The sequence below is a fragment of the Eublepharis macularius genome, chromosome 5 (assembly GCF_028583425.1).
Source record: "Eublepharis macularius isolate TG4126 chromosome 5, MPM_Emac_v1.0, whole genome shotgun sequence".
Taxonomy (NCBI): Eukaryota; Metazoa; Chordata; class Lepidosauria; order Squamata; family Eublepharidae; genus Eublepharis; species Eublepharis macularius.
The window spans coordinates 30,360,318-30,371,670 of record NC_072794.1 but is presented as its reverse complement, the minus strand read 5'-3'; the positions used below and the strand labels follow the sequence as shown (position 1 = coordinate 30,371,670).

The window sequence follows — 11,353 nt, the reverse complement described above, 5'->3', positions numbered from 1 at the left end:
TATTAGCCCTAATGTATACACCTCTTAATCCTGCCAGAATGTGTAGTTTTATCATTCTAGGGCACTATATCCACAAAATGTCTTGGAATGTCACCATCTGCAAGCCTCCAACAAAACTACCCCCCCCCCACACACACACTACTTCAACACCCCAGTAGCACCTTTTGCCATGATCTAAAGCTCCAACATGATGTCAGCCCTAAATACACGTAGTGGATGACCTATTTGGCCTTCAGATTTTTTTTTGGCAAGAGGTGGCCCTGTTTTGCCAGGTACAAGCACTCCACAAGAAGCCGTATCACGAGGTAAAACTGAGTAGCAAATTGCGGGATGAGGGTTTTTTTGGCACATCTTGTACTAGCTGTGAAACCCCAGACGCTGACTGGAATCCAGGCAAAGCACAGGCTCATCATTTCATCTTTCCACCTGGCCTCAGCAGACCTTTCACACACCTTCACTACACAGTAAAGGACAGCAATACAGAAAATGAACAAAGGGACATTTTGTGCATGAAGATAACCCATTTTCAACAATATAACCACACAATAGTCTCCTTAAACTCGGTATCAGGGCCTGAGCTAACTGCTTAAGCTGCCCACCCCTGCAAAACGTGACAGGCAGAAAATCGATTAATTTGAAATGTGGTGCTGGAGGAGTTCGCAGATACCGTGGATGCCCAAAAGACAAATAAGTGAGCACTAGGTCAAATCAAGCCTGAATTCTCCCTAGAAGCTAAAATGACTTTTAGTCACACTTTGGTCAGATTGTAAGACAAGATTCTCTGGAGAAGTCAGTAATAGTAAGAAAAGTAGAAGGCAGTAGGAAAAGAGGAAGACCTAAAATGAGATGGTTTGACTCAGTAACAACTTGATGGCACATCACACACACACTCAACCACCTTTGGACAACATAGGGACCTTTTTGTAGTCTCCTATATGTACATTCGTCAGTATGCTGGGTGTGCAGTTTGTATCTGAGGCAGCCCTTTGGGGCAGCCTCCTCTAATTGGAGAAGGGGATCAGGCCCTGTTGATAAACCTTTCTCCTCCCAAAAGTGAAAATATGGTAGTGTGTTAAAGTCTCACGAGTTGCAGTATAACAAGCAGTAATAATTTCACCCCATTCTACTATCCTCCTGAGGCATAAATAAAACTTTTTACTTTGTTTCTCCTATGACAGTTGGAATGTCAGTCATTGGCTGTCAAAGGTGACTGGAAAGCAACAATCCAATTGCCTCAGGCTCTTGCAGTGGACTTTCACATTTACAGGCCGACCCGCCTATCACAGTATTACTTCATTTTGAAACTTTCCTTATGTTTTTAAATTTGAGCATTTCTTTTACACTATAAAAATAAGAGCCAAGAAACTGGGTGCAAGATTTCAGAGTATTTTAATATCCAAAAATCACAAAATGTAACTTTTCAGTTTATATTTACACACAATTCCTCTGGATAGGGCTGGAGCTTCAAGCCTATGGAGAGGGAAAAGAAGAAAGGTTACCCAACGTGCTACACTTCAAAGCAGACCACATCTTGGAAAAGGAAGAGATCAGACCCTAGATTCTCCATCACATTATCAGAGAGAGAGTTCAAGGTGAAGTTATCATCATTTATCTATTCCCATAATAGATGTCAAGTACGTATTTCACATACAGGAATGATACCCACCTTTCAAGGTCCTATCAAGTTCACAATTTAACTACCTAGGAGAGAGAAGGCATTAGTATAGATGGGAGGGAAATGTGCAACCACAGAACGCATCAAATCACTACACTTCATAGAGACGCTCCTATGCCAATCCGTGTTACACGTTTCTGAATTTGCGTGTTTCTCTGTGGCTCAATGTTTTGCATAAAATTGTCTTCCAGACCAGGTCACTACCAGAGCTCCTACCATGGCATGGAAGCAGATAGATTTGGAGTTTCCTTTGAAATCAGAATTTGACCAACCTCAGTTAATTTCACCTCACTGTATTTTATCAACTGTAGCTGCAGGACTAAATTTGCTAATATGACCCTAAGTGAACTTTTAAGATCTCTCCTGAAAAGAAACTTTGCCATAAACCTTACAGAAGCAAATAAATACTGTTTTAAAAACCCACGTGTATTATCTAAATGATCAATTCCAGTAGTCCTATAGAGTTGTCAAGACTTAGCCAGGAGAGGGCATGCAAATATAACCCCATTTAGTTGTCTGAAGAGCTTGTAGCCAGATACATCAGATAGGAGCGAAAGACAGATCACCACTGTTCATCTGCTGAACTATGTTATCATCATTGTATCTGCACTGATACTTGCTTTACCTTCCAAGTTCTGTAATTACCCGGGGGGGGGGGGGTCTAGAAATGATCTTGTGGGTATTCATTCAATGAACTGTAACCTCTGAGTGATACCAGCTTTTAGCAGTAAGGTTTCAAACCACAGCACTCAGCACTTACCTCAGGCAGCAGAAGACAGACTTCTTCCAGAACACTGGCCAGTTTCATCTGGAATGAAATAACTTAATCTTAGAAGTAGTTCCCAACCCAATAGTGACAGACAAGGAGGCAGCATCAGTTCTGCACTGTTTCAGTATAGAATTCTCTTCACTTCCTTTCAGAGAGATTCCCATTGTTTTATACAATTTCATCATCAACAGTACACAACACGTGTATATTTGCCCATTTGGAAAGTACGCATACTGCATTTCTCTTTTGAATAGGTGGAGGGCAGACATAAATGCAGATGAATTTCTAACTTGCACCCTTGGCCAGCCTTGGATAAAGCAGCACATTTCGGGTTGCAGTGGGAAGAGGAGAAAAAGAAATCCCTGTTCCACCGATGGAAATCCCTGCCACCTCTGCCTTTGATCCAGTCTATATTATTAACACTAGTGGATGCTCCCATGCTTCATAATGAAAAGGGATGACAATCCTAATTTAAATAGCGCAGACCCTCATCAGCAACTATACAGGAGGGAAACTGAGCAAAGGCTGAAAATGATGGGTCCATCCCCATTTCCCAATCCTAAAAAGCAGACTGCTATGGTACCCCTGCTGCTACAGCAGCCGGTACCACCACACTATTAGCCTCTTGGAAGATAACTGAACAAGCTTCTTCAGAGGCCCAGATTTTGCTTTTGGGCTTCCAGCTGCTGATCTCTCTTCATTACAGCAAGGAGTACTGTAATTAAAGAAACAGAAATTGCTCTCAGGATCCACGCAGGCATTCTGCAAAAATATGGGAAGGGCACGCACTGCTTCACACCACTGGCTACAAGATACGCTCAAAAGCCCAGCAGCCTGAGAGCAGCACCCAGGAGCCCAGCCTCACTTTCCAGACTCATACACTGTCTTACAGCCACTGCAGGTGTCATTATAACTTACCGATAATGCCGCGAAATGTGAATCATTCTTTAGTCTGTTGATGACCACTCTGCAGAGAGAGGACACAGTTTAAACCTCACTCCTCAGAAACCCTTAACATTTTATTTCATTTTAACACACCACAAGCTTCCAAGTGTACCCTTGTATCAAGGGAAGGCCCAGTTAGCCCTGTTCATTTTCATGCCACTAGCAGCTCACTGTATCCAACACTGATCAGGAATACTGTTCCAGTAACATTTCACTATCCAACTAACATACACCACTTTTTTTCCAGAAAGCCTCAGTGTGTTGTTTTCAGAAAACTGTTCTGTCCACTACTCTTAAAACATCATTGGCTTTTCTTGTTTCCATGGTGTAGCCTTTATTTTTTCAGCAGTATATGGCATAAGGGAAAATCCAAATACACACACCTACGGGGTGGATCTTGCCAGCTTTTTCATTCAACTTCGCTCGATTCTGCTTCTTACCCCCAACCCACACAACTTTTGTCCATGCAGTTCCACAGTACCCAGCATAGCCATCTTGGATAGTCAAAGTGGACCCCCCTCCCTTTTTCACACGCAGAAAATGTGGTTGGATCCAACACTGTAACAGTGTCCATCTCACTCAGAACTGCTTACGTCAACGTTCAGTTTTCCAGTATCTTTTCTCAACTCTGCTATTCAAGGTTAACTGCAAGTGCTGGCAACAGAACCTAGGACTTTCTACATGACAAATGTATACCCTACTACCAAGCTATAGCCCTGCCCACCTCCAACACAGTACTTTTCTCTAGAAACAAACCCAACTAAGCTTACAGAGTCAGATATTAAACATCAATTAGAGTAAGACAACGGCTGAGAATTTACTAACCTTTCATTTGACACTATTGACTCCAGGGAGAATCATCTTGTATTTGTACCTTAAAAAGTCATACAAACACAAAAGAGTTACAACATTGGTTCAACATAACAGCACAAGCAGGGCTTCTTGTATAGCTCTCTTTCAAGTTTCATTATTCAAGATTGGACATGGGAGATTCCAAGAGTGGAAAAGCACCATGGCCAGAATTGAGCATTTAAGTGCCTGGACTTTAGTGACCATTAAGAATTGTAACCTCAGTTAAGTTGGAACGGTATAAGGTTAATATCACGGGCTCTCATCTGGCAGAATCTAGTATCGTCATTGGTTACAACCGTATTCCAAATAGCCTCTTATGGGACAAATACAAAAATCCGCTCTTACCCCAAGTTTGGAATTCCATCGTTGAAACCTAATTAAGGATCAAAGAATTAGTTTGCCCTTTAAATTTATAATGCTAAGCAATGAATTAAGACAGTGCTATAATAAAGGACAAAAACAGCTACAGGGTTGTTCAGTAAGATTAATCCACATACTGATTTCAGATCAGACATTTAATCATCATCATTTTGAACCCCGCTGCCTAGATTCTAAAATACCCAAATGATGACAAGCATTTTTCCCCAGGCCAAGACTGATGACAAATACTTGTCGAGGATGCTTTAGACTGTTCATATATCGGGCAGGGAGTTGGCCTAGATGGTCTGTAAGACCCCTTCCAATTCTATGATTCTGTGATGCAAAAAAAGAATTTAACAAAACAGGGCTACAAGCAAAGCAAAGATCTGGCCATAAATTAAAAGGCACACTGCCACACAACCAGAGATGTAGTAGTTTATATGAGCACAAGCTTTTATTGCCTTGCTCTCCAGCTACTGCTTTTTAGGATGCTAACTAAGTCCGTTGGGCACTTCAGTAGACCGTTCTACACAATGAACATTTAATTGCATGCTACCCACACCATCCCAAGCCTTTAGGCATGGTCCTTTAAAAAAGCTACTGATTTATTCCAGCGTTCCACCATGAGTCTCACAGTTCAGGTTGGGTTTTAATCTAAAAGCAGTATCCAAATGAGAAGCTGTGCAATAGTGTGATCATACTTATATAACAATCATAATAGGAAATGTTGTTGTATACTTTTGAGTATTAATTTTTGGATTTCATAGTTTAAAGAATGCCTTTTAAAGATATGTATATGGCTTTAGAATTAGCTATAAAAGAGATTGTTTATATAATTTATTTTTTCTAATTATAAGCAGCAGCTTTGTAGTAACTTACCATTATTCCCAGCATTAAGTCCAAAGACTTCTGAAGTCACCTGAAGTCCTGAAAGAAAGGTGTTTTTTAAAATGACATCTCAAAGAAAGGTAGCCAACAGACAAGAAATGGCAAGCAGATGCCTGAAGTCAGATAGAGCTAATTACAGACCTCCATGATTCATCAGGTTTTTTTTTCTATTCATCACACAGGCTGCTTGCATTAAGCAATTGTACAGGTGGCAGAACCTCAATATACTACCCCAAGAAGCACTCAAGAAGGAACCAGCCGCTGCAGGCTGTCTTTAGAAGAGCAAAACCAGACTCTTTTCAAATCTCCCCTTGGGAGAAAAGAGATGTAGCGCATCTTGTAATCTACCCAGCTGATTGTTGATCTAGCGATAAATCTCAAAACTAGATTTCCTGGAGCTACTGACCTAAAATTAACATTAATTCTTACTGTCCATCGCTTCCAACACAGGTGGCAGCCAAGAGAATTAGGGCCCGAAACATTTTCTGCCTTCGTCCCACCTGCTTCCTAACCATCAAGTCTGATGAAGAGTTCTTGAGAACTCCTAAGTTTGCTCAAGGTTGTGTTGTTTTGTCTGGTTTTAATAAAAGATATTACAAGGCTTTGGGGGACAGGAGTCAAATTACACCCACCTTTCCCCCATCATAGCTTGTCAAACTCCTTCATTCAATTTAGCTGAATCAGAATAGCCTGCAAAGAAAAGACAGCTTTAATTAGTCTAACAGACTTTCACATTGTCTTTTTTTGGCTACAATACTTCCACTGTATCAGTGTAGACTCAATTATCCTCATATAGATCAGAGACCTGATTCAACATCATGTACAGTAGATTCAAAGAGCTTGCCCCCTTAGCAATGGCATGCTTCTCCCCGAAGACATAGGCACCAGATAGCACAGCTGAAGCGGCTCCCATTGAGATTTGCCCGCACTGCTTCTGAGCTGCTTGCGCTCAATTGGAAAACCAAGTCTAGACAACTACACTCTCAAAACCCAACACTGTTCGGAAAAGAGGACTCTCACAACAGTAACGTACCAAAGTTACATTTGCGTACAAGTTCTCATTTAAATTATGCCTGAATTAATTATATAGTGATACTTTTCTATAAAATTCCTTATTGCTAGCTAAAGTTGCATGCTCATATTCTGCAAGACTTTTCTCCCTTTAGCTGACACAAAACTGCAGTTAAAGCATTTAATGTAACGTGTCGGTATGAGATGGCAGATGTGTATATCAAAAGTGCTAAAAACTGGGACTATCTAGTTCGTTATAAACAAGATGCAATCAAATGCTCTTCATAACACAATATAATAGTCAATAGAGACCCTCAATGAGCTTAGTGCATTAGTTAATCCGATGACTATGTGAGCGATGCCTTGCCAATGCGACAAACTGTTCCCACTTCTGCTACAGTCACCTTTTTCTACTCCACATACCTGTTTGATCACCCAGGACTGTCCCATACTGAAGAACCTGTAAGAGATGTTTAACTGTGTTACAAGAATTATTATTAGCTAAAATGATTCAAGCTGAATTTTGGTTGCTCTTCTAAACATCTAATGGAGAAAAAAGCTACCAATGCAGAAATAAGCCACCTTTGTTCTATAGCTAAACTTTGTTTTCATACCTACGATGCTCATCTGTGAAAACATAGTATTTTTTTTATAGTTTAAGAGAAGATGCCTGGAGTCAAGAAATCTTTTCACTCAGGGCAGAAAAACAGTAGACAAGGACATCCTAATGCAGGGTTTACCAACCTGGCACCCATGGGCACCCGCTGAGATGTTAAGAAAGTAAGCAAGGCCCATTGTAAGGCAAAGCCTGTTACTGGCCTCCCTCATTCAAATTAAAGGGTTTTCCATGGCTAAAATACCATTTGTAGCCACTGGTGGTTCTATTCCCCCTTCAGGTTTTCCTCCTTTCTCCTCCCCTTCTCCAGCTTTCCTTTGTTTCATTTACTCCCTTTTTGGAATTATTTTGCAAAGTGAGGAAGGAGGTATTGTAGTTGGCTCCACTTCTTTCAGAAGCCATTTGGAGTTCAACTCAGCCTCCTGCGGCAGCCATTTTGGAGTACTATTCACCATCCCATCTCAAAATTCCAAACGTGCTTGCAGGGGAAAAAGTTTGGGGACTTCACAAAGCAACACCTGCTTTGTGAGTAATGCAATGAGTAATGCAGCAGAACTATACAGGCTGACCTTGTAACAGACTCAAAACTCCAATGAGGTTGCATCAGATAGGAGCGAAAGACATGAAGTGTTCATCACAGATTTTCTGTTGAACTATGTTGTCATCATGCGCAAACCTCATTGGCAGTGGACTCCCTTTAAAATATCTTACAAAGGTACTTGTCAGGAAGAGTCTGAAAGGCCTTTGGACAGTCACTGATCAGCCCAACATATCTGGAGCTCATTGAAAACAAACAAGCCCCTCAATCCTTTTCGTAGAAGTCTTACCAGGAAATCGGTCTTTCATTAGGACGAAGCCACTTGCAAAAACCTACAAGAAAATCAATACAAGTTATCATCTGTCTAGAAGTAATCCGTGAAAGTAACCTTTAAAGTGTTTACTGTGCCTCAGTATATAACAAAGGTGGTTAAACATTCTCATCAGCCTACTGATCAAGAGTAGCAAATAAATGTCATCATTGTAGCACAATGTAAACCAGCAGCTAAAACATCACATCTTTGAGACTACCTACACCACTTTAGACTATAATTACAATAAGAAAAAAAATTACCTTTGCAAATAACATTGTCTTGATCTCCTGAGCCTGTGAAGAAAACATTGGCAAGTTAGAGGGCATTCCTTTTTTTAAAGAGCATTTAGTATCCCTTTAGTGATTTTATGACACCAAGATGAGGATAGCACATACGAAAAGCTTTCCATTTGTACTTCATGAACTTAACTGGGGCCATTCTATCATGTTCTATAGGCAATTTGTTATTTTGAAAAAGCTACTGCCTTGACATGCAAGTAAGGAATTGCACCTCCTACCCTACAAAATGTATTTTAAAAGATTTCTATCCAATCTTATCTCTTTGGACTCAAGATGGCTTATGATTCAGCAACCAGGCAGCAAGGACACAATGATAAGCAACGACTTTAGTAAGATTAAAATAAGGATTAAAATAAATTAAAAGCACCCAAAATGTCACACACAAAGATTTTTAAAATTGTTGCTTAGGGAAAAGTTATCAAGAAAAAAGTGGGGGAGTAAAAAGTTGTTCTTGTTATCCAAGAAAATAGGCCCCACTCCCCATAAACCATCAGACTAATTGATCTTATAACAGGGTTTCCAAACTAGCCAGGTGTTTCTTCCACATCAGCATGCTACAGAATATATTCTTGGAATATTCCAAGTCTTCACCAGGAACAAAGATGATAGAAACATCTCAAGAGTCACAGGAGGACACTTTCACCTCTTCTAGTGAATGTACTCAAGTGGAGAGATAGGGCAGGTCATAGACTTGTACCTCTTCCCTTGCACCCAACACAAATGCCTAAAAAAGCATCATGGCAATTTGAACACTGGGTCTTCCCCTTGGCCCAAAGAAGGATCCCGATTCTCGACTGACTGCATTGAAATAAGCCACAGCATCTTTGTGGGTTTCAGGTGAAGTGCCGCCTGAGTTATCTTAAAATACTAGCTGATAGACAACAGAGTATGAAAATGCATCGACCTAGTAATCGATCCATTTACAGAAAACAGGGGAGATCTTTCCTGGTTTCCTATCTCACTGTCCCCTGCCCAGCCAGAAGCTCAGCAGTAGTCAGGGCCAGATACTGTATGGAAATGCCCTTGATATGGATTGTACTAATCTCACACTAGGGCAATCCGCCTCGAGTCTCGGCGAAAAGGAGGACTATAAATGAGATAATTTTATGTAACTCTAAAGCTCTTGGGAGAAAAGCACTTCATGACACCCTTATTCAGACCCCCAGCTGTACACAATTCATGCAAATATCTTTTAGTATTTACCTGGCAGACAAACGTTCAGGGGGGGGAGGGGGGATTAAATTCGGAATGAAAAGGATAAAAAACACTTCTATATCTAACTTCTACATCCTAGAGCCTGCTCAGAGATGTTGGCATTCATCATGCACATCAGATGTCCCTACCAACATCATTTTTCATCACATACAGGCATATAAATCAGTTTAAGCAGAAAGCTACAAGCCCTTCTTTACAGCAATGTCCTGGAAGTAAGTTTTTGGTACAGGTCTCACCATAATTCAGTGAAAGCTTCCTTAAGGAAATTAATGCCCCGTTTAATCACTGCACTAACCTGCATCACCTATGTTTCAAATACCTGCTACGACTGTAGCAATTTCTTAAGCAACACACATCTCCATAAAGAGATGTGATTTTGTGCTCTGTGCAGACACAGCAAGCACCAGCTACCATCTGAAGAAAAATTTTGTGCTATTCTGAAGCGGCTTTAACAAAGATTTTGCAATGCTAGTGAAATTGATTTACTTGGCCACTTTAAGGAGTTCAATGAACCCAGGATAAAATGAAGGCATTCCTAGACAACTGCCCCACACTGGTAGCAACAGTATAATTATCTTACGAGTAGGACTAAGACATCACAAAGTAATGAACAAGCATTCCAATTCGCAGAAAGCAAATAAAAAAACGTGAGGTTTTTAGCTGCTAACAAACAGTAATACTATTTCTCCCTTGATAGATTATCCTGCAGTTTCTGCAGCTAGAAGTAACCGACACTTTTCATTTTTTAAAAATACTGACAGAACCAAGCCACTTGGAATTCTTGCAAGTTTAAAGAATATGTAACCGTGGCTTCTATGCCGATGAGTGCCTTTAATGGCAGGCCGCAGTCCCTTCTATACTAGGCCAGATCTAACCGCCTCGATTCCGCTTCAAGGCTGGGATTTGTCCTCTTCCTCCCTCTTCCAACTGGGCTAACGTTCAACTGCCGAGGGATTCCACTGATTTTTAAAGCGTGTGATTTTAGATTATTCGGAAGAAAATCATTCTTACACTACCCTAGTAAGCAATTCTTCCTAACAAACCGATGCAGCTTCGTATCCTCCTTTTTACTAAGGTATCAAAGGTATTCCATTTCCCCACTCCCGCCCACAATAAAGGCCTATAACCTAGAAAGGAAACCCGAGAGAGGGGAATAAAATCCGCTTCCATCCTCCCAGCCGCGATGCCATCCGCCCCAGACAACACATCCTAAAGACCCACCAGTCCACTTAAGGAACATCTAAAACAATATTGGGGGGGAGGGAACCTTACCCCAAAGCATGCTCGCTACCCCTAAATAAACCTACATACCCACCACGATGCCAGCCATGAAAGAACGAGGAAAGGGGCGGGGCCACTCTTATATAGACGTATGCGCGGTGCTCTGGATCACGTGACAACGAGGGTCCTGATTTGCATGTCCCCTCCCCTTTCCCCGCCCTTAGAGTAAAAAAAATCCTCTCTTACAGAGGCTTTCTCTTTCACGCAGCCGCAGTGGCCGTGCTTCGTTCTGCCCTAGCCTCCCGATGGCGGGCTCATTCTTATGGGTGTGGCCACCTGACGCGAAGACCGCTTCGCTACGGCGGAGTAGGGGAAACTAGTCAATCAGTGATGGGGGGAATTGGGGGATGTTCTTCCGGGGCGGGGCTCGGTCTGGGGGTTTCGCTTCCGGAAGGGTGTTCGGGCTCGTCCCACCCCCCCAGGAGGTATGTAGTCGGTGTGTTTCGGTCCCCTCGGGAAAGGCAGGACGGCTTAGAAAGCGGTTAGCGTTGCCCTGACCCCTTCGCTTCGCGCGTCAGACTCTTCCCAGATGAGGTCCAAAGTATCCCCCAGGTGTTGGGGGGACTCCCTCAGTCCCTCCGTATCTAGCTC

The 11,353-nt window shown here is 41.8% G+C and overlaps 1 long non-coding RNA gene and 8 other non-coding genes across 10 annotated transcripts; all 9 read right to left on the bottom strand.

The window, feature by feature from the left end:
- Positions 1–1,372: 1,372 nt before the first annotated feature.
- Positions 1,373–10,807, bottom strand: LOC129331064 (uncharacterized). Of its 2 annotated transcripts, none has more exons than XR_008597096.1 (12): positions 10,793–10,807; positions 8,228–8,260; positions 7,944–7,986; positions 6,924–6,960; positions 6,122–6,179; positions 5,481–5,528; positions 4,587–4,614; positions 4,215–4,263; positions 3,363–3,411; positions 2,436–2,483; positions 1,667–1,701; positions 1,373–1,470 (listed from the first exon to the last, which is right to left on the bottom strand). It is a non-coding gene; the product is annotated as an uncharacterized LOC129331064 (long non-coding RNA). The 2 variants fall into 2 exon arrangements; XR_008597097.1 differs by having other exon boundaries at positions 10,797–10,807.
- Positions 1,541–1,618, bottom strand: LOC129331543 (small nucleolar RNA SNORD81). The gene has a single exon (XR_008597193.1). It is a non-coding gene; the product is annotated as a small nucleolar RNA SNORD81 (small nucleolar RNA).
- On the bottom strand, positions 2,208–2,282 carry LOC129331554 (small nucleolar RNA snR60/Z15/Z230/Z193/J17). Its single transcript, XR_008597203.1, has one exon. It is a non-coding gene; the product is annotated as a small nucleolar RNA snR60/Z15/Z230/Z193/J17 (small nucleolar RNA).
- Positions 2,559–2,637, bottom strand: LOC129331544 (small nucleolar RNA SNORD79). Its single transcript, XR_008597194.1, has one exon. It is a non-coding gene; the product is annotated as a small nucleolar RNA SNORD79 (small nucleolar RNA).
- On the bottom strand, positions 3,639–3,699 carry LOC129331567 (small nucleolar RNA SNORD75). Its single transcript, XR_008597215.1, has one exon. It is a non-coding gene; the product is annotated as a small nucleolar RNA SNORD75 (small nucleolar RNA).
- LOC129331551 (small nucleolar RNA SNORD47) lies at positions 4,456–4,532 on the bottom strand. The gene has a single exon (XR_008597200.1). It is a non-coding gene; the product is annotated as a small nucleolar RNA SNORD47 (small nucleolar RNA).
- LOC129331566 (small nucleolar RNA SNORD78) lies at positions 4,713–4,775 on the bottom strand. The gene has a single exon (XR_008597214.1). It is a non-coding gene; the product is annotated as a small nucleolar RNA SNORD78 (small nucleolar RNA).
- LOC129331553 (small nucleolar RNA snR60/Z15/Z230/Z193/J17) lies at positions 7,712–7,793 on the bottom strand. The gene has a single exon (XR_008597202.1). It is a non-coding gene; the product is annotated as a small nucleolar RNA snR60/Z15/Z230/Z193/J17 (small nucleolar RNA).
- Positions 9,559–9,639, bottom strand: LOC129331552 (small nucleolar RNA SNORD74). The gene has a single exon (XR_008597201.1). It is a non-coding gene; the product is annotated as a small nucleolar RNA SNORD74 (small nucleolar RNA).
- Positions 10,808–11,353: the final 546 nt, after the last annotated feature.